The sequence below is a fragment of the Stegodyphus dumicola genome, chromosome 1 (assembly GCF_044657685.1).
Source record: "Stegodyphus dumicola isolate Sdum_Otavi_A_Nest chromosome 1, ASM4465768v1".
Classification (NCBI taxonomy): domain Eukaryota; kingdom Metazoa; phylum Arthropoda; class Arachnida; order Araneae; family Eresidae; genus Stegodyphus; species Stegodyphus dumicola.
This window is the reverse complement of record NC_140768.1, coordinates 84,958,653-84,981,555: the sequence shown is the minus strand read 5'-3', so window position 1 is coordinate 84,981,555 and position 22,903 is coordinate 84,958,653. Positions and strand designations below refer to the sequence as shown.

The following is a 22,903-nucleotide window of genomic DNA, read 5'->3' as shown; positions in this document are numbered from 1 at the left end:
AGTAAACTGACCAAACAGAATATGCAATCGCTGAATAACGTCGAAGTAAAGTATAAGTATAGAAATAAGTATAGAAATTGTCAAATAGCAGAAACAGTAATTGGACCCTTATATTGCTATCCGGTAATTTTCGAGATGCAGAAAGTACTAGAAATAGCTCGACGGCCAGTTAAGACTATATGAGGCCAGAAAGAGCATCTTCTATCAGTATTGTTGTTACGATTTGTTAGTTCAGCGTGAACTGAGAAATATCCGAGTTAGCTTTCTCTTTAGATGCGCTTTGCATTGCGTTGTGTTTAACGTGCTTCGTAGTTTTGAAATGTAAATACTGATTGTACTCTGTTATACTGTGAATACCTCTACGAGGATTTCTGTGGAAAATTCCAGAACTTTGAGGTGTTTCATTGGATAAAAATAAACTTTATTAACCTATCATCGAACCTGTGTACATTCAATCCATTACGAACCATACCTATTTAAAAATTTTAAAACCATACTTATTTTAAAATTTCGAAAGGATGTAATAGAAAGATAGAGTAATTGTTTTATACTTCATAAATAATGTATGGGTAAAAAAATAATCCCCTTAGTTGACTGCTTGGATGACGTCAGTAATTTTTAACAATGGAGGTCCATGTTTTTAACTAACGGCTTTTGAAATGGATTAACCGAATATAAAAATGATATCCTTCTTCTTATTAACAATTGCATAGCACGCAACATAAATGTCGCTTTCAAATGTAATGAAAATGCATATTTGTTAGCAAATATAACAAGCATTATTCAGCCATTTGATCAAGGAATTATTAGAGCTACGAAAGACCATTTACACTGAGAACTGAGTGTCCGAGTCCTAAATAACATAAATTATATAGATGCAAATTCAAATGAATTAAGTGAGGAAAATTAACCTTCTTTATACCCTGTTTTGCTGAATATGTTTTGGAGCCCTGTCTCGAAAAAGACAATAAAGATCTGTTTTAAACATAGTAATATTTTAATAACTAATGAAATAGAGGATGTTGAAGAACAAAAAAAAACAACATACCCAGCTAACATGATTTGCGAGGAATTTAATGGTTCGATATCTAGTGATGAAAAACCTGAAGATGCAGCCGCAGTGACCAGAGGATGATATTTACCAATCGCTTTCTAAAAGAAACCCAGCACATCACATGATAAATATTTTAAAGGCGAAAAGAATGAAATCGGGGAATTCCCTACAAATGCTGGGGATGAGGTAGGCCGTACGAGTATTAAGAATGCAGCATTCGTCGAATAGTTCCCAAAAGCATTATGATTATGAACAGTTCATTGTTGAACATCTGCGTAACAGATGCAAACAAGCAACTATGAATGACTTTTTGCCTAATTAAAATTCTGTAAAAGTATTCATATATTTATAATTATATTTATAATATATTTATAATACATTAGTTAAGCTCCATTCATATTTTGAAGTATATTTGTTTCATCGCTTAATGCTATCATTCAGTTAAGAGAAATGTTGTATATTTAGTTTCTCATTTTTTTATCAGATTTCATCAAACTATGTATTACCTTCTCGCACGGATTTCTAAAATTACTGTTCCAGACAAGAGAGAAAAATAGCAGACTTCATAATTTTTAGGTAACTTTTGTGGTTTAACCATAGTTCATTCGTTACATATACTATGAGATTTCTGATGATTTTAGAAAATACATAACAGTTATTGTTGTTTGTTCTCATCTGGCAGATTGTAAATGTGCATTTGCGAGGAAATATCTTTTTTCCCCTTAGCAGTTAGTTTGCAAATTGTCTTTAGGAAACAAAATTTTGGACTATCTGGTTCTCACCTCGAAAGATAAAGTTGTGCTGGGCAGCAATAAGTTGAAGGGAATTTTGTTCATAGTTAAAACACAGAAACTAGTTTCATTTGAGGATTGTATATTTTTATTTCATAATTAATGTTTATTATTATTTTTGCATCATAATTTATATTTTTTTCTAGCTTGTTTATTTGTGTGAAGAATCCTATCAGAATGCAAGGTATTGAGTTTCCTTTGCATCACCAATATTTATAAATTTATCAACACAACAATATTAGAATATATTTTCCTTCCGAATGCTGTTTAATTTGTTTCAGTTTTACTGAGTCAAACGTTTTGTAGCTTCATACTTCATTATACGAAGTAAAGGATATTTTTATCGCGAAAACGAAAATATATACTTCTACCGCTCTCCAATCCATTTGAACGATGTTTTTGCGTGACATCTGTATGTATGGACAAAATAAAGGACTCTTTTTTTTCCATAACGGATTGCAAAATTTATTTAAAATGGATTCAGAAGAGAGTTTTTCGTGATGTTTCTGCGTACGTACGTGTGTATATACTCGTATATCGCATAAGTCAAAAACGAGTAGCCGTAATATGTAATTGTGCACCACCCGTTTTCCCGTTATGACTCTTACATAATCCTGATGATGTAAACAGAACCAAAACTTAAACAGCCAATAATAATTTTAAAGAAATATTAACTATCCAATTAAAATGCATTAAGAACCAAAAGTAACTCAATCTAAATTAACATTTCCCCCTGAATATAACGCACTTGCTTTCTACGCTTTATCTTAGCTGGACTGCTATCTGTCTACTCCTTCTTTCTTACTGCAAATTTATCTAAAATGTAAAGTTTTTTGGAATAGGCACAATTAATGTGCCAACTTGATTGTGGCCACAACATGTTTGATGAAATAAAAAATGAAGATTTAATTTGCCTGCGCCTCCAATTTCCTATTCATTATGGATCAACACTTCTACGCCATCAAAATTCATTACGTCTGAGTTTGAGTTTTTCACACACACACACACACACACACACACACATATATATATATATATACATATTGCCACTCTGTTACCTGGCTTGATGAAATCAGTTTTTTATTCTTATATGTTGGCAAATTGCATATGTTTTTCTTGAGTTATGTTGTTCTTATGTTCCGGTGCAATAGTTGTAGAATTATCAACAGTTTAAAAGTTAAAGTGATGCTAAGACTAACGAGCTCCCTATTAACTTGAAAATATTTTTAACAGGAAAATTTGTGTCATCTAAAACACTTTTTAAAGACAGAACTGCATGTATACAACCAGCGGTTGCGAAAACAAAGACCATATAAAGATTCTGGTAGACACGGTAAAAATTTCTTCATGACAAGTTTTCTCATAGCTGAAAATATGCGAACTGCAACTTAAAACAACAACTACTTCTTTCATACGAAATCTTCATCTCTTGGCTAAACTTCCTAATTGTTAAAAAAATCTTAATTGTCAATTATTGAAATTCTTTTATGTTAGTCATCTTTCGTTAGGACTCATTTATCACTGTCACTATTTATTTTTATTTTCTTAAAATGGATGAACGGTACTTATATTGTGTCGCATTTCGTCGACTTTCGTGTATGCAGTTGACAACAGCAATTAATCCAATACAGTTACGCTTCATCAAAGCGAATAATACGGGGGTAGAGCTCGTCTAGATTCTTACCCATTGACCTTCAAATGTATCACGTGCATAAACCTGTCGAAAGTTTTTTTCGCTTTCAACGCACGTAGTAGGTCTTTCCCGCAAGGCAGTATTTTACATGTGGGTATTTCTTGCGAACATTCTGACGACAAGAAAATTTATTAAATGGCTGAAATTGTTAAGAACTCTTTTAACACCATCTGGAGTCACGGCAATTTGATGGGAAATCGTCATATAATAGTATAGCTGGCAGCTTTGCGATTTACATGCAAATGTATCCTATGCGTGATTTCACAAATAATTAAATATTTTCCTAAGTATCATCCTCGAGATGATACTTAGAAAGATCTTCAGATCTGTGAAATGAATGACTGATATTGTCATTGTCAATGCGAATTAAATTACTGATAACTATTAAGTACTCATCACGCACAAACGCCACCGCACAAACGTCATTTAAACTTTTAATATTGATAGTCAGTTCTGACAAACTATTTTAACTGAGTATATGATACATATTTCAATTAGAAACATGACACACGACGTTTCAGTCAAAATGTGAAATATTAATAACAAAATATTACACTGAAGGTCTATAAATTTTCTGCAATTTATTTTACAGTATCCACATGAATAAAAAAAGAAATACGTAGTATAGAGATATTTTTAAAAAAAGTACATTTCTGTCCCACTTTTTTTGAAGATACTTCAATGTATTTTTTTATTAAAATTTAGAATCCCAAGTTTCGTTCTATAATTAGTAGTAAAATGAGGAAATAAAATTACCCTTAAATGTTGGGAAAATAGTCATATTTATTTATCCCTGAGGTTTTAGTTGAGCGAATCTGCATTCCAGTCGGAAGGAAAACACAACTTTTCAAACAGTAGAGGAAAAGTAATTGCGTAAAGCTAGCATACATCACGTGTACCATCGGCATTTCTGTTTCTCGGAATCATTAAATCTTTCTGTTTGAAAATCACGAGTTCCAAGCGGGTGACATCACTGAAAGAAGAGTTTGCGAAATTTGTGACGTCATATAAATTTGGATCGTATTATTGAAAGAGCAAAACAGCCTGCAAAGATTAAGTCTAAATTTTAAACAGACCGAAGTTTTCTGTATTATCAAAAGCATGTCTAGTAAACAGTAAAATATCTATTTATTTTTTTAATTTATTAGATTAGAGTCGCAGTTAGCTTAAGATCCATTTTAGAATCGCGATCTATTTTCAAAATAATGAAACACTGCATCTTGCATAATTTAAACTGGCATAAATATGTTTAAATGGGTATTCTTGTAGCACTATTGATAAATTTAGCAATAATTTAGACTTGCTTGTATTTCCTGTTTTTAGACTCATATTTATTACACTGAAAGATATTCCTTAATCAGATTATGGAAATGTGAAGGTATGGCAATTGACGAAGAAACTTCGCAAGGACATCTACTGAACTAAAATATGCATATGCGCATGCACTTAAAAAACAATGAAATGCAATGATATTCGCCCAAATATACAGTGTTATCCATAATTATGTTCCCTCTTATTGTTTAATTTAGTTCTTTTATGAATCTTAATAATTTGATTATTACATGAGCACTCATTTCTATATCACTGTATGATAGAAATTATTACCTGCTATAGGAGTGAATACGAACAGTCGAAATAGTGACACGAAGTATCTGCTTCTGACCGCAACTAGTTTCGAGATGATGAAAATGTGGCAGCTGCTAATAAATAATACAGCAAAAATGGCAGAGACGGGAGAGGGAGCCACGTGATACTGTTTTGATCCAGTGTATCTTTTCTATTGTGTCCACCATCACCGTGTAGTTGTGCAGTGTTCCAGAAAGGCCCATCACTGGGCCCGCCATCTTGACTGTTCGTTGTTAGTCTCACGATAGACAAATAACTTGTAAAGATTATTTATAAACTGTTACAGAGAAGATTACAGTATAATTGTAAAAATTCTGATCTCACGATGGTATTGCACGATGTACCACAATAAGTAAACTGTAGATCCTTTGAAAACCTGCAATTGCTCATTTCCTGAACCTTTCTTTGTAAACTCTTATAAAACTTGCAATTTTTTTTTTAGTTAGTATGGATAGGCATTACCAGTTGACCCATGCTACATCGGTGGGGTCCCCCTTACTTTTACTTCTACCCCTACCTGTACCCAGCAGGTACAATGTTTAGTGACGCTGACTGCTGTACCGATAGACCCGGGCTTGGATCAGGAGAAAGCATGGATGTTCATAAATATATAGTGTTAAGGAGGCACTCAAACATCGCAAGCCGAACGTACTGTTGAGTTCTTTTGGTAGGTCAAGAATAATAGACCCTCAAATCTCCTCCCGGATTGTTCACCATTTAAACGTTGGGTGGACCTTAAATGTTACCACAATCTGGCGGTACCTAATGTACCTTCGGGGGCTCGCAAGTGCCGGTCTTTCTTCAACCTGTACCTGTGTACTATTACAAAAACATTTAACTTTTCGTGTTTAATATTTGTAATTATTATCGGCATGCTTGTTAGGAGAATACATTACTATAGGCGTTACATTCAATTAACGAGATTAACATATTGTAACAGCCCGTTGCCCAGTCACTAAAAAGGTACGTTTTAAATTAAATGACAGAATTGTATTATTGTCTTTAATTATGCATAAATATCACGTGTCATCTTGTAATCGAGAGTAAGAGCTTGAATCGCATAAATTTGTATTCTTTGAGTAATAAAAAATATGGATTTAAAAGAAAATTCTGATAGTACTTTGAATACTATTAACGCATTATGCCGCTGAAAAGCTGTTCATATAATTTATTAAAATAATTATTAGGTATACTTATAAAAGTCTAATAATGATAATAACAACTTTTATGCTCGTGAAAACTACATCATACACATAATTTTGTCGTTTGCAAATAAAATCATTACACCTCTCTCTGATTCTTGAGATTGTCACTCAGCAGTAATATAATCTTTGAAATTTTTTTGGCTTTTATCTTCTGCCAGAATATTTTCAATTTTTTTAACAACAAAAGGAATTTAATAGCGAAGTCAGCAGAAAGATGTTGTGTTATTTCTATGTAATGCAAAAATATCGCATCATTGATTTCGTCGAGCTAAAGCTTCTGTTTCCGTGAACATCACATCATGATAATTGCGAAAATATTTTTTTAAATTCAGTGATGCTTAAAATATTTTATTTCGCGTAGTGTCCTTTCAACTTTCCTTCAAAGCATAGCTGCAACTCTTAAAATTTCTCCCTATCTGTTCTTGTTTAATCCGCGGATACCTATAGAAAAAAAAAAAAAAAAAACTTCTAGTGATCTATTAATTGAGGTTTGTGCGACTAAATAACAAACAAGACAAATTTTTATTTCTGTGTATAATTAGGATTCAAAAGTAACGAATTAGTAATTGAAGTTTTTTTTTTTTTTTATAGTTTGTTTCCAAGTTTTGTGTATATTTCTTTTTTGGAACCCTCAAAATCACCTTCAATATTGTTTAAAACTATACTATGACATATGCTTTATGTATTTCAGCAGATTTATTATTTTAAGAAACTCATACATATATATTGGGTCAGTAAAAAGTAGCGAGATTTTTAATTATGTCCGTAACAAAATAAAATCAGTAAATTTCCGAATGTGTTATTGTATGAAAAATGCGTGTTTTATGCTTTATCGCATATCATAATATAGTTCTTGTAAACAAAGAGATCATGATTCCGTCAGTATAATGTAAACAGGCTATTCACACTTATACAATTACTGCCTTTCTTTGCTAATGATAATTTTTTTCCCATGAGTGTTTTAAAATAGTAGTGAAGACATTTCTCAGTCACTTTTCTTACATTTATGCTTGTCGTATAATGTTTACTTATACTTAGATTAATAAAATTTCCTCTTCCTTATTTCTAAGGAAATTTTATTGCTGAAACTTCTAAGAGCATAGAATCTTGTCGACCTTGAATAACTGCCTTTCTGACAGATGAAATTGGATTTGTTATACAGATACCTTTCGATATATTAATAGTCGTTAAGAGTAGATTGCTTATGAAATTCGTAAATGGTTTTATTATTCATGTGAAAAATATATACGTATATAAGTATATCATTAAAGTTTCAGTATCTGTAGTTGTATTAAATTATATAGTAAGTGTTCCAGGTTTGTATTTAGTGCTGAGTATGACTGAAATATAAAATGATATCTTTCTCAGAATTTTGTTTCTTAAATTAAACGATTCTTCAATACTTTACAGTGCGAAATATTTTAGAACTATAAAGACGATAAAGACAATTAAAACAAAAACTGTTTATTAACACGTTAATTTGCCGGTCATGTAAAGTTAAATAAGATAAAAGACACAAACTTCGATGCTTGCCGGTAATTCTGAGTACACATTCAAGTCAAAAGGAATATGAAATGCAAATTAACATGTCTATTAAACCTTGACTCGGCTCTAAGTATTCGCGAAGCAAAAGCGGCTTGTCGAAGCTGAAGCCGATAGTCAAATTCAGTCAGGAAGGGAGCAAATCAAAATGACGGTCAGCCAGTTTTGCCAAAAGCTGTATCCCTAAATTCAAGAATTCGGCTCTTTTCATGCTTTACTAATTTGCATTGTGGTGGAAGCTGACAAAAGTACATATGGAAGTGCAAAGCTAATTGGATTAATTAACAATAATACTTATAAAATGAATGAAATTTCATCACTGGCAGTTATACAATTTGAGATTTTATAAGGCTCAAGAATTTGCGGTCTTAAACTGTATGTAAAGGGCATTTGGATATTAGAAATTTATAAGAGATATTGTTGATTGAAAATATGTAATTTTATTGGTTCCTTGAAGAGCATTTTATCACACAATGAATGTACAATGGGCTCTTTTTGCGTAATAATAATTCATCACTTCTAGTGATGAATCCTTGAAACAGTCCATTCTGCCTTTCGAAAGTTATTTTGTATGAATGTGTGGAATAGCAATATGCGTTCGATATTGTTTACTGTAACTTAAAATGGGCAAATTGTGCTTTTTTGTGTTAAATAGAGTAGGATCTCATCTGTTAAGGTTACTATTATTTGTACATTACATTCTCTTTTTTGAATGAGATTGAATTGCATAATTTACTTTAACCAAAGCGCACGAGTGCTATTTGTTATGAGCTACAGTTCAGTTTTAACCATGCTCATCCAGAAGACGGAGTCCTAAGTTCTTATACTCCTCTTCTCTATCACCAGTCTTTTGAGAAAACGTCGGATAGATTGTGAGCACTTCCTCCGAAAATACACTGCATTAAAAACATCATTGCTTTGGATATACAGTGTTACTTTCGATTATCTGGTAGTGGATTATCCGTTTGCGGTTATCTGTGCACACTCAACGCTGTGTGAAAGATTGTGTAAAAAGGGAGCACAAGTCCGAGTATGGGGAAAAATATTTTTTTTTAACATTTCTATACAGAAACTGAAAAAGAATCATTATAAAATGTAGTGGTGGTACTAAAGTTTTTCAATTTTTGTTTAGGTGGTACGCATTAGTCAAAAGGTTGAGAACCGCTGCACTAGACCTTTCCATTTGGGAATTCACATTAAACAAACGATTCATAGTTCTTTGTTTGATTTCCACTCTGTCAAATCCAATATCGTTAAAGTGGAAACATAATATTTCTAAATGGTTTTTAAGCCCTATTTAATTTCTATTCGACTGAGATTTCCTATTGTTATAGATAAAAATGCAAGGCCAGTTATTTTATACTTCATTCCTTTTGGGTTATTATCTTTATTTTATTTTAGCTAAAGTTCGTGCTGGTATTGTTATATAAACGAACTGAAGATACCGATTCTTCATTTTTATCTATAAGCGCCAGTCATCAGATGTTACAGCGAAATTTTGAACTGAAATAGGAAACAATTCACAATAGAAGAATTCTAAACGAATGAAATACTAGTGGATAGGATTTGACCCCGAATGAGTAATTGTTGGAAGATGATAAGGCTGTTTTTTCATTTCTTCCTTTTTCTTTTGAAATTCCGCTAAAACTTGTATACCTTATCAACTCATAGTATTATGCGCCGAGAAGTTTTTACATCCGATATTTAGAAGAAATTCCATTCTTTTATGTGAGTGACTTTCAAAAACTGAAGCTTCATGAAAACAAAGCAATAAGTCATACTTTGAAACGCACCACTGCATTCCTGAAACAAATGAAGACTTATACAAGTATTGCATATCTTATATATATGCAGCTTAAGTGTTTGTCGCCTATAGTGTATTGGTTGTTTGCGTAACTGTAAATAGTTTTATTCCCCGTGCAGTGCAGCGCGTGACGAATATTATGAGAAAGCTAAGCCGGAAAAATTAAAAATACAAGAGCACTTGCATTTAACATTTATTAAATAAAATTAACATCTATATGCAAGAGAATTCAGAATTGTGCAACCGGCACGATGAAAAAACAAATGAAATAAATAAATATCTTTATTATATGCGGCTTAAGTGTCTGTTTGTCGCCCATAGTTTATTGCTTGCGTAACTGTACTAGCAATGGGGTGAAGTTGCCACAGCACAGGGTTGCCGTTTTAATTGAGACGTAGACAATTTCCTGTAAAACTTGCCTTTGCTATGACCATCAATAAGTCTACCTGAGCCTGCATTTGGACACGGTCGACTTTAGGTTAGATCTTTGACAGTTCGTGAAAGAACGGGTGTAAAATTAAAAATAATGGATGGTCCTCTGCAAGGCGAGCTTAAAAATGATGGAAAGATCTACACAAAAAATGTTGTGTACAAAGAGATCTTTGACATGTGAATTAACATTTTATTATTTAAATCACCTTTATTTATTGAGCTAGCGGTGGCTCTTAAGAAATGTACCGCCAGTGGTTTCCTTCATTGCACTCTACTTTAAGCAATTAAACAAGTAGAAGGGGGAAACCCCGTGGGGCAGTAAGCAAAGGGGCAGCCTTGCAGCCTGCCCTGGGTCAATTCAGTTTGAATTAGCAGACACCTTTGCAAAAATCATTTTAATTACAATTTATAATACCTAGAACAGCGGTCATTTCGTATGACCGCCAGGCTTTTCTAGTATGTATATAAAACTTTTCAGTGTATTCTTGCGAAGTCTCTTGATGTTTCACGAATGGACTATTGTGCCTCTGGTCTGTTGTTGCTGTTTTTAAGCGTAAACCCACTTCGACTGATGGAATCTGGAAAGTGGTGGAAAAGAGGTAGAAATCATTACCCCTGGAAATTTTTTGAAAAGCCATTCTGTCATTGAGACCATAATGCAGATTTATAGTCCAGAAAAAAGGCTATCGGATCAAATATTTTAAAAAAATACTCTTTACATTTTAAACATTAATTGAAAGGCTAAAAATAAACAACCTCTGTCGCTCCTAAAATCCATTTTATTAATTTGATTGTTTCTTCTTTTTTTTTTATTTTATAGAAAGAGGAAATAATCAAATTGTAAAAAGCTTATAATAAATCTTTATAAAGAATCAAAGTGACCGCAAATACTAAAGTGACGAAAATGAAGCAAAAATAAATAAAAAGGTATCAAGCCTGTGAATGTAAAAAAAAAATGAATTGAAAATTAAAAATAAAAATATAGCCACAGCAACAAAATTCTTCACAAGCTTGTCTTAAAACTTCATTAATGTTGTATTTTTTTGTAAGGTAAATGCGAAAAGTGTATAAGGTATTTTCTTCCTCCTTTCCGCATGCCTTTGTGTAATAATTGGAAGCATACTCGACGCGTATTCGAGAGGTCTAGGGTTCGAGTTCCGGCGAGGGCATTGCATATTTGTCACGTCTCCTGCTTAAATAACCTAATGCTTCTGCAAGTGCGCAAACATTTTAACAATATTTCTTGGTAAAATATATATTAAATAAGATCTCATTAACAATGAGAATATATTTTGAACATGAAAATAAAAAGCGTGATCAGTATTTCGATTAAACATCCACTCTAAGCTTGAAATTTTGTATGACTCGCCGTGAAATGCAAAAGATCTGCAAGAAGTAAGCGGTCAAAGCAAAAGGATGTGCAGTGTGAATATATACAGCTCAAAAACAAATACAAAAATGTATTCTAATAATTTAGATCTTAATTAGAAGGAAAGCTAAAGGGATTAATGAAATACAAATCTGCTGTAAAATGAAGAAGAAATAATTACTAATCATAATAAAACGAAATATATATACTGGCGAAGCTGTTGTAGAATTAATTTTAAGATCTAGAGACATTACGTATTTTTTGGGAAGCAGGCAAGATGAAAAATTAGCAACACCTTCGCCGGGAATCGAACCGCGGACTTCTAAATTACGCGCTGAGTGTGCAGACCACTACACCACAAAGGCTCTTTAAGAAAGCGGAAGAAATACCTTATAAAGAAATAACTTTGTGAAAACTTGAGATTACAATCTAACTTTCAGAAAAAATATTTTTTAAAGTTTCAAAAAAGTTTAAATAGTATTTAAGAAATTTTAAGATAAATAAAAATTGAAGCTTATAAAAAGAAATTACATTTCAAGCTTGACAGGTTTTAGTTTTAGTACCTGAAGCAGCAGTTACGATGGATATAATTTTTTAAGATAATAATTTTTCTTTATTTCTCCTACTTTCCGTGCTGATTGCATGAACAGTCTTTCAACATCTCCTGTGATATGTTTTTATCCTCAACAACTGTTTGAAATGCTGATCAGTTCATCTTTAAAAAACACATGCAACGTCGATCATCTTTGTCATCGGTATCTGTCTGTTGTCATTATTGTTTAGAGTGTCAGTTATCGTTTTCATTAATATACCATTATCTGTTGGCTAAGCCATCAATTCTGTTATCAGAATTTTGTATTAAAAAAAATGTGGCTAAGCAAGACAAAGCAGATGTTGGACACTGTACACGGTCCCAAAACTTGTTTAGTAAAGGAACGTTTAATATTGATTACTAAAATGCCATCTGTTGAAGATGTGGAGAATCTTTCAGCATGTGCTGATTTATTTAAGTGGGAGATAAGCCATATTTATTAATTTTTAAGCATAAGAAACTTCCTTAATGGAAACTTCTTATAGTTTTGGACCGTTTCATTTATTAAATCTTGCTATTATGCATATCTCATCCATTTGGTCTTAGTGTGTGTTGCTATTTCACATGAAATCTATGCATACGGCCTCCTGATTAATATGTTACATGCGACTTTGCGATTTTTCATGTCAAGGTTTGCATATGGAATTATATATGTCGTATTTTACTAAGTACTTTTTGCGGTATACTTTTGGTAGTATAATGGTGGGTGTATCAACGCCGTCGCTTCTCATCTGGTAGTTGTCATTAGGCGTGAAAAAGGTCTTTTAAATTGAATCAGTCTTTAATTGCTTAACAAATTGAGAGATTTTTAAAGCAACAAATGCTGTTATTTACATATTTTTTATTTTTAATAACGTATCTAATTAATGTAAATTCAAACACATTTAATTTACACTGTAGCCAAATAAAAAATTTATGAACTTTAGCATTGTTATAGTAAGATATCTGTAACGTTAAGTATATTATTCTAAACGCAAATATTTTTTTTCCAAGCTAATTAAGCTTAAACCTATATATACATCAAATAGTACAGAAACACGCCAATTAAAATTTAAAATTAGGCAAAAAAAAGCAATCTTAGTTTGACCTAGATCTTGTTGCTTGTGAAGAGGGACCTGTATCTGATCGCCCTCGAAGTCGATAGAGTTTTATTCAAAATCTACGCCAAACAAAGGTTGTCTTTTTTACCTAGTTTTACACTCCATATATCCAAGCACCGTGTCCATAAAAGTCTTTATGTAGGCTTTATATTTGCGACCGCTGGTCGAAGACATATACGTCTATTTAAGACAAGGTTTCGAATGTGCAAATATTCTTTTTTCCAATCATAATTAGTTTTGCTTATAAGGTATTTCTTCCGCCTTCGTGGTGTGGTCAGTACACTCGGCGCGTATTCGAGAGGTCCGAGATTCGAGTTCCAGCGAGAGCATTGCTCATTTTTCACATCTCCTGCTTTCAAAAAATGCCTAATGTCTCTACAATGGCGCCAGGACTGAAAAAAAGGGGGTGGATGATGCTTCTTCACCAGCAGGATTTGGCGATTAGGTCTCCTAAACTTCAGTCTCCGTTTAAAAGGGGGAGTATGTAAGGTATTTCTCCCGCCTTCTTAGCATGCCTTCGTTGTGTAGTGGTCACCACACTCGGCGCGTATTCGAGAGTTCCGAGGTTCGCGTACCAGCGTTGGCATTGCTCATTTTTCAGCTCTCCTGCTTTAAAAAAAATACCTTATGTCTCTATATGCTTAGGAAAAATATCATCTCCATCTTTCAACAAACAACTGACTTTTGAAACCACACTGCCATTTAAACTCCAAGTGCTATATTATTTGCAACAGTATTGGGATGTTATCTATTCAAATAATTTGGAATTAATATTTATTTTGTAATTCCACAATTTTTGAAAATTTCTATACGGTAGACTCCCGATTATCCGCGCCTGCCGCAAAAAAGTTTTTTTTCTTTTCTTTTCTTTTCTTTCTTCCCCCCCCAAGCGTAAAGCAAAGAAATTAAAAATGTTCACAAAACGTTAAATTTGCTAACATCGTGCTTATTTATAGCAAAAATATCTCAGGCCTTCTCGGAACCTTTCCCTCGGCCCTTCTGATGAGCAAGTGATTTCTTACTCACCCTTGCAGTGCCCGCTCCACCGCCCTTTCTCGTCTTAATCTTACTGACACGTCCACTTCTTCCCACTCGCCATTGTTAGTTTAAGCCTAATAGTGTTTGCGAACCGGTCCGAGTTAATTTCTTATCTTTTTATTGTGTTCAGTGTTTGTGCTTTTTGGTTTTGTGTTTTTGTTACCCATTTAAAATGTCAGGACAACGAAAGAAGGTTTCGTTGACGATTGCGCAAAAACTAGAATTAATTTCCAAAGTAGCAAATAGCGCTACAAAGCAGCAGATGGAATTGGATTACGGAATCGCGGAACAACAGTGCGTGACATTCTAAAGCAAAAATACAAACTGGTGAACTTTGCATCAATGTCGGAGAGTGCTTCCGCAATGAAAACGCGAAAAACTGTGAAAGGGTCTACCTTTGATGAGCGAGACACGGCATTGACAGAGTTGTTAGCTCAAGTTGGAAAAGAGGGTACTCCTGTAAATGGTCCTATCATTGCGGCGAAGGCAAAAATCTTTTTTTCAGTTATTAGGCCTGAAAGGAAACTTTGATGCGTCTTCTGGCTGGTTGACTCGTTTTAAGCAGCGACGTGAAATTCGAGAAATTGAACTTCATGGGGAGAAACTTAGTGGTGACCAACAAGCAGCGGACGATTTCCACCATGAATTTGAAGAATTTGTTTTAAAATAAAGAGCTATCTTTTGAACAAATTTACAATGCCGGCGAATCGGGACTTTTGTAGAAATGTTTTCCCACTCGCACTTTAGCATTTGAAAATGAAAGTAAAGCGGCGGGTCATAAAAGCAGCAAGCAAAGGATCACTCTCGTGTTACTATCATGAAGAAGGTTATGATCTGAAAGAGTTTTGGAAACACTACACAATCTTGGACAGTATCTACGATATTGCATCTGCATGGGACTCGGTGAAACCGTCAACCCTCATAAAATCATGGAGAAAACTCATGCCTAATGTTGAAGCCAACAACAACCTAATCCCTTTGAGTTGTAAAAGAAGAGAATGAAGATGTAGAGACACCCACGGCAACTCTTGCTGATATGGTAAAAACAGTTCCGGGTGGTGAGAACTTCGATGCTGAAAACATTAACGAGTGGTTGGAGTGTGACGTCAACGAACCTGGCTTCGAACGCTTGACAGATGACGAAATTGTGAAGAAAGCAAGGGGAGAAACCGAGAATGAAGGACAGCGAAGTGAAGGCGAAGAAGAGCCCATTGTGCAGATGCGGAAGACTCACGAAGCGGCTTTGCACAAGTCGACGGACTGCTGAGCTATTTATGAAACTTATGCTACGAAAAATGCAATCTCGGATCAAGAGAAAATACTTCCAAAGCAAGAAGCAAACACAAATGACTGATTTCTTCAAAAAGGTGTAGTTTTACAATTATGCTTTTGTAATTACATAATACATTACAGTATTAAAACAGTACATATGTATTAATTTTTCTGTGTATCCTTGACGCCTCTCGTAAGTATACAAAGCACTTTTCTATTTTCATTAACAAAATGCATTTTAGGTTAGTTTTGAGTGATATACTAAAATATTAAGCATTAGTTAAACATTTTCTGCTGTTTATTTTACGTTTTATATTATATAAAACGATTTTTCAAAGTTGGAATGTCTGTTTTTTCTTTTGCTATACTCGTTTTTAGCTTTTTTTCGGATTATCCGCGACTTTTGTTATCCGCGGCGGCCGCGCCACCCAATTCCACGGATAATCGAGAGTGTACTGTATGCGCCAATTTTGGGCCGTTTTATCTCACATCGCCCACTAGCGGCCGAGTGGATAAAACCACTAAACACAGAGGTTTGATTTTTAATGACCAGGTTGGTTACATAAGTTGTTTCATGGTTTATTTTATATGTAACATCAATACGGCTCTATGTCGTTCAGAGAAGGCATGCCTTCTAAAGCAGGTATGTTTTCAGCTTCTTTGTCCTTTAATTTAACTTAGAATTTACAACCGCGTTCAACTGAAGTAGTGTGTTCAGTTTCCAGCAATGCGGAGGTTGGCGGGGGGGGCTTTCGTTTCAACCTATAAAAAAGTTGGGGAATAAAAGAATGTGTAGATAAGTAATTGCATAATTCTAATCACATCTGCGCGTTTAAGAGTTAAAACGCAGTTCAAGAACACCTACCGTTAGGAAGCGGATAATTCCGCTTAGTGGCGTTATTCACAATTCTTTTCTTTGTCACGACGCATCACGGGACTGCTTCCATCACGTGCTTTTTTAATGATATCAAAACACGTTCGAGGCTAACATTTTTGCCAACTCCATTTCAAGGTCGTTTCCATCTTTAATAACTGCTCTCTTCAGTTTGGAAGCAGAAATGCTCGAGAAATTGTGATTTATTTTTATATATTAGATGTATTTTGCTTAAGAAAAAGTAGTCTCTCAAGTAATTTTTCATAAATTTTTATCACTTGATTGCGATCAAACACGAATCAACGTCCTTGAAAGCACTGTATGCTTCTTTTGACAAAAATATTGACTAAGTTGTATATTTATTACAAAAATAATTATAATTTGAATAATTAAGTTGTAGAGACATTAGCTTAATTGGAAAAGCCGGAGAGATGAAAAATTAGCAAACGCCTTCGCCGGGAATCGAACCACGGATCTCTGGATACCGGCCCGGTGTGCAGAACCACTACACCACGAAGGCACGCTAGGAAAGCGGGAGAAATACCTTATATACCCCTCTCTTTAAAGGGCGACTGGGGGTTTCAGGGGACCCAATCGCCAAATCCTAGTTGTGGAGAATCGTCATCCAACACCCTTTTAGTTCGGGCGACACTGTAGAAACATTGGGTTAATTTGAAAAGCTGGAGAGATAAAAAAATGAATAAATGCCTTCGCCGGGAATCGAACCACGGACCTCTGGAATACCGGCCCAGCGTGCAAAGGCACCATAAGAAAGTGGAAGAAATACCTTATAAAGTAAGACATTATATACTATTATTATCTTCTGTGAGAAATGCCGACAATTCCATCTTCAAAGTGTCTTATAAATTCTATATTAGTGGCTATTTACAATAATGTTTTGGTGTATCTATTTTACAAAATGGGAGAGAGAGTAATTGTTTAAAAACAGTTTGTCTTCAAGAAGGAAAATTTTTTGCTCGAAGTTAAACCCTGATGTTCCTCGAGTGCTTTACTGATGTAATCGTCGAATTACTTGAATGATTAAAAGAACAGTTTTGTTTCGCGTAAGGAATGTATTGGTATTTAGAACTATTTAAATGCTGTTTAATCCATTTATAAGTTTTTGCATAAAAAAGTATTAGTAAACGAAATGATTTTGCATGAACTTTCGGTTGATCCTCACACCGACTTACATCGTGATCGCTGCCTTTTTAATGACACTTACTTTTAAGACGATTGATTAACTTGGTAAATAATATTTTTGGCGAGAAATAAAATTGCAACATTCTTGTAGGCATATCGTGATGAATTCTGAAATTTCGTAATATATCTTGGCTTAAGATACCTAATATCAGGGGAGGGCTTATTTCAGAAATTCGGTAGACACTGCGGGGCAACTACAATAACAATAGAATTAAATATAACAATATTATATATATATAGAGAGAGAGAGAGAGAAAGCAAGTAATTTAGAACCCATTCTGCACAAAGACCCAAAACAAGTGAAATTAAATACAGATAAACTTCGAAATAACCAATAAACACAAAAGAATGTATATTTTTAATACTAAATAATATTAAACGATCTTTCATTTTCATTTCTATAACTGATTGTTTGAATCTATGGAATGATTACCTCTTGTTAACTGATATCAATGTAAGTAACTTTATGTACAAACAAAGTAATTGAATAATGGCTGTTTAATCTGTTGTATAAAAGATATTTAGGTATTTTAAAAAATCGTTTTTTAATCTTATCTTTAAACTTTCGAAACCGATTCTTTTTGAAAGGCAACGACATTGCGTCAACAGAATTATTTTTGGATATCTTAATTTTTTTCACCTTATCTGGTGTGTATGGTGTATTTAAATATGGCAAAGCACACGAGGGCTATCTGCCTAAAGGGAGGGATGCCTTTCGTGGAGGACTTTCTAAGGGAAACTGGCTCGTATACACGTTACACATGGGGAAAACCACGAAAACGCCCATGCAGCCAGCCCGTTCGCGGGATTCGAACCTCAGACCGAACTACCAGTGTTTAGCGTCTTTACCGCTCGGCCGCTTCACCTTATCTGGAGATATTGTAAAAGATTTTTTTAAATTTTTTTAATCGGTTGCAGTTTTTTTAAATAACATTTATGGTCGAATTTAATAAAAAAAAAAAAAAACATTAGCGAGTGAAATTTAAAATAATATGTAACAGTTAAAATTTTAAATTCTATTCTACGATTTCAAGGAAATAATTTAAAGTTCGATTTTAAGGCTTTTTATAAGCGAAATTCGTTATCAGTTGTTTTTATTTCACGAATGAAATTGCATCTGTTTTCTATATGGGAACAAAGTCGCGAGCTGACATAAGCAAAATCTTTTTCAGCTAGGTTAGAACAGGAGGAGGAATCAATTGGAAATGAAAATCCATGCTAACAAACGGAGGAATTTTTTCTTAGTTAACATATGTCTGGAACTTGGCGAAATGTGTTAAATTCTGTGATGTTATATTAATAATAGATTTAAAAGTAATAACTTAATGAATTTATTATGAAACACACTGGTGAGTTAACTGAAAGTTTCTTCATCCACGCATTTGAAGATTAGCATTTTTTACACTCGTCTTACTTATTGGCTCTTAAAGCTTTAATTTCTATCAACCATAAGAGCTACGAGAACGTAAACATTGCCTCTGATATTCGTTCTTAAGCAGGATGCAAACGGTTGTTCTGCATTCAAGTTCATAAATAAATGACCATCTTAAAACATCTTTTATTAATTACAAGTTCAACTGTTCTTAGAGTGTATTAATTCTGTGTAGTAAAGTGATATAAATTACCAACTTTTCATGTTTGACTAGGAGCTCCAGATTTTTAATCACATCTCCCGGTTTTTTTTAAATTTTAGCTTAAAGAAAATTGCTAAAGAAATGGTTTCCAATCAATGGGTAAAATTTATTGAAATAATGAAACCTAAATTGTGCAATTTTTACGCTCGTCTTAAGCTACGATAGAAATCTGTACAATTTTTTATGCAAATTCGACTAATGTTTTATTAGTTAATTAAAGTAAGAAATTTACTGTAATAGTCTTAATTTATTAAAACTAAATTTCAACAGGTTTAACAACTACCCCTTGATAAGTCAGTCTCCTGCTTGCTGAACAGTTATTCACTTATGCATTTTTATAAATTTTTAGAATTAAAAAAATTTATTGGAATAATATTTTCATAGATTTTGATACTTGCACTTGATTTATATATGTTCTCAAAATTTGAATGATATTGTAGATTAGTTCGCAGCACTAATGAATCATTTATTTGTAATTCAATTTCATTTAAAATTTCATTAACTTAAAATTTGCTTTTTACAAATAGGGAATGTTTGTTAAATTCAAATTTCATTCTTTGCAGCAATGGTGCACGAGAATTATTTAAATTTAATTTAACTTTACTATGTTCTTTTGAAGTAATTAAATATTTATGTATTTCACATCAGAATCATATTATAATAGTTAAATAATGTGAATTATATATTATAAAGGGAATTTAGTTCAGTTTGGAGTATCCGCGAAATGTAATCTCAGTTTTTCATATTTCAGCTTTGGCAGCTATGGTTTTAATTTAAAAAGTAAATGACAGCTGCTATGGAAATTGAATGGCGATGCCATTTAACTATCTAAGTATCTATCTAAGTATAACCATTTCTAACATCATTAGGTAACATTTTTTATGGACTTTGATGTGTCCCATTCTATTTATAGTATACTGCTGAAATCGGAAACATCAAATTATAAGTTTATTATTACTAATTTGACGCTTACATTTTGAAAATAATTACTTTGATATATAGTCAAAAGTCATGAAAAGGCGAAGTAATTATAAAAAGTAAAGTCCAGTTAGCAATAAAAATAAAACAAGTAAATCTATTTAAAAAACTTTATTTGATGAATGTACACACATATTTCGAAACAGATTCAGTATAGCCCATCTTCAAAGTCTGGCGAATTTTTTTTTTTTTTTTTTGGCTCCAAAGCGCGTGAAATATGTTGTTCTGAAAAATGGTTACCATCGAGATTTTCGACAAAACTCCGTGTTTCAAAAATGGCGGCCATCTTGATTTACCAGAAATTGTAGATAATACAAATAAATTTTCGGCTATTATACACAATTTTAAAAGAAAAAAATATTAAGGAATGATTAATGAAAATGATTGATGTAATTTTAAAAACAATGCCGGAAAATCTCACCTTTGCTTGGCTTTCTCAAATGTAAAATAGCTTTGCATGGTATATTACGTTTTTCACAACAAACTTTATCTTTCAATAATCCACAATAGGTTTAAATCCATCCGTCACTAAATGCAAAAATCTTTTCTCCAAAACAGTATTCTGCACAATATCTGAGCGTTAAACAATCGCCGAAAATAGCGTTAAGAATTTTGTATTTAGATAGTTAATTTTAGTAGAATTCTAATTAAAAATGTTGTATTTCCCCGTGCAATGTAGCGCGAGACCAATTCTACGAGAAAGTTATGCCGGAAAAGTAAGAATACAGGGGAATGTGCATTTAACTCTGAGTAAATGGAAATCTCGGTGTTTCGCATTGAAATTGAAAAATTGTAATTGACCACTATGTTAGCTGTAACCATAATACCTATCCTCTTTAGAAATCATAAATTTACGGTTGTTTACATTGCGTTTGCCTAATAGCATGGGTTACCACATGCTTGTTAACCGGTGTGGGTTGCCACATCACATCATTTATCGCCATTCTTGGCGATATTTTTTGGTTAAAATTCTGGGTGGGCTATACTAAAGCTGTTCCCATTTTTCTATTTCTCTATAAACTTTTCTTATCGGTTTAAAACTTAAGGTAAAAAAAAAAAACGGGGTTTTTATACCTTCTTCATAGAACTCTGCAGTTGTGATGATAGCTAGTTATTGATGGTCATTTTTACTTCTCTATTAGTGTTTTTATCTTGCTTAATCAATTTAATCCATTTTCGTATTATACTGTCATTCATAATAGTATTATTGTTGTACATTTCATATAACTGGACATAAATTTCGTCACTTTTCATATTTCTTACTGAACCGGATGACAGGCCATGTTTTATAGTCGGTAGAACGCGCGATTTTTCTCAAATATTTTTACTTCACACTACGAAACGTATAGTTGAACCTACAAATGTAAATGTCATCTGAATCTGCGTAACGGAGCCCTCTCATTATGTCGTACGTGCGAAATTTCACAAACGGGCTTTATTTAACAAAATTCTCTGCGTGAAAGAGTAGCATCATATTTATATGGGACGAACTATTCGTTTAAAATTTTTAATTAATTTACATTCCTTCAAAATGATTTCATTTCTTCCAATACTTATATTTTTGCCACTGAATATTTCTTATTGGCCCTGCAAGGCACTTTTTGTCACTGTTAAAGGCATTTTTGGCGATTTCAACACATAGGGGTGTCCATGAGCGGTGGTTGAGCATGCTTGTTCTTGTATGAAGCCGCTTCCCTCTCAGTTTTGGAAAGCGATGAAAGTCACATATGTTTATATCTGGAGGAATACGATGAATGTTTAAGTATTCTTCGAGTGCTCCATTAAAAATTAACAATTTCTCAATGAGTAGCAATATGAGATTGAGGGTTTTTGAACAAGAGAACAGGTGGATTGAGTTCGAAGGTTCAGTCACTTAATATTTCGTCAGGACATGTTCCAGAAAGTGTCGTTATATTCTTTGTTAACCGTATATACTGAAGAATCGCATGATGAAGTGGGAACATTACACCCAAATTTACCGGCTGGTGGCGCAATCTTTTAATATCCTCAAATGAAATATTATTGTTTTCACATCGCGACAAGTGAAAATCCATGTCCCAGAAAAACAAAAGTTGCAACTAATCGAAAAGAAGTTATAGATCTTTTATTTGACATTCATATTTATTTTCTTTTATTTAACTTTCGAAACTGCCTCACTCATTAGCGTAACAAAGTGAATTCTTTAAAAACAATCAGTTCTTATTGATATTTTGAATTCTTCTTTGCATTTTTATCCTTTGAGTATAATTAATAAAACTGAGTCTGCTATATAATATGCATCGAAATTGCAAAATTTTTAATTCTGCTTATTTAATATTAAAAAAAATCATATCTATGGAAAATTTATTATTTTCTAGACAAACTGAAAATACCGGACTTCGTAAAGAACATTTTTAGATTCATTCAACGTAATTTACTGAAAAGTTATTTTGGGGCTCGAATATAATATCCCAATGAATTCTTTAATTTTATTATTTGAAAATTCTGTTCTAAAACAAATGGTTCTGCCTGACATGGTTGCAAATGAGGTAGTTGTACCATGTTTTAACGAAGGAATAAAGATTGCGGGTCATAAAAAATTTGGGTGATAATGCAAGGCAACATGCTTTATCAAATAAAACTGATTTACAGCGTATTCATAGAAACTGAAAAAAGGATTGTAGAGTTTCAATCATATACTTGATACCTTAAAATAT

At 33.1% G+C, this 22,903-nt stretch overlaps 1 protein-coding gene across 4 annotated transcripts in view; it reads left to right on the top strand.

Annotated features, from left to right (window-relative positions):
- The window catches only part of LOC118196440 (N-acetylglucosamine transporter UNC93A-like), a 116,073-nt gene that overhangs the window by 76,195 nt on the left and 16,975 nt on the right, over positions 1–22,903 (top strand). The gene's annotated exons all lie outside the window — the stretch shown is intronic.